Source organism: Tachyglossus aculeatus, chromosome 1 (assembly GCF_015852505.1).
Source record: "Tachyglossus aculeatus isolate mTacAcu1 chromosome 1, mTacAcu1.pri, whole genome shotgun sequence".
In the NCBI taxonomy this organism is placed as follows: domain Eukaryota; kingdom Metazoa; phylum Chordata; class Mammalia; order Monotremata; family Tachyglossidae; genus Tachyglossus; species Tachyglossus aculeatus.
This window is the reverse complement of record NC_052066.1, coordinates 50,804,608-50,805,237: the sequence shown is the minus strand read 5'-3', so window position 1 is coordinate 50,805,237 and position 630 is coordinate 50,804,608. Positions and strand designations below refer to the sequence as shown.

General features: G+C 48.9%; 1 non-coding gene across 1 annotated transcript; it reads right to left on the bottom strand.

The window, feature by feature from the left end:
* Positions 1-264: 264 nt before the first annotated feature.
* Positions 265-402, bottom strand: LOC119933797. The gene has a single exon (XR_005452672.1). It is a non-coding gene; the product is annotated as a small nucleolar RNA SNORA7 (small nucleolar RNA).
* Positions 403-630: the final 228 nt, after the last annotated feature.

Sequence of the window (630 nt, the reverse complement as noted above, 5' to 3'; positions counted from 1 at the left end):
AGGAGAGGACAGTATCAGTGACAGATAGATAATATCTAGTCTTCTCTTATGCCATCGAGTCATTTCGACCCATAGCAACACCACAGATGCATCTCTCCCAGAACACCCCGCACTCCATCTGCAATCATTCCGGTAGTGTATCCGTAGAGTTTTCTTGGTAAAAATATGGAAGTGGTTTATCATTAACGCCTTCCGCACAGTAAACTCGAGCCTCCACACTTGACTCTCTCCCATGTCACTGCTGCCCTGCAGGGGTGAGTTTTGACTTATACCAGATTGTCTTCCACTCGCTAGCCACTGCCCAAGCTAGGAATGGAATGGACAGGCCTCTACTTGACTCTCCCTCCCGTAGCCGAGACTGGTAGAGTACTGGAAACTCCCCAGGTGCAGCCCTGAGAAGGCTAGATAGATAATATAGATAATAGATATTCCCAGCGTTGAAGGCAGCCGAGAGGTCAAGGAGGATTAGGATGGAAAAGAGGCAGTTATATTTGGCAAGAAGGAGGTCATTGGTGACCTTAGAGAGAGTAGTTTCTGGGGAGTAGAGGGGTGGGAAGCTAGAGTGGTGGGAGCCAAAGAGAGAACTGGAGAAGAGGAGGTGGAGGAGGGAGGTGCACACAATTTGTCCAA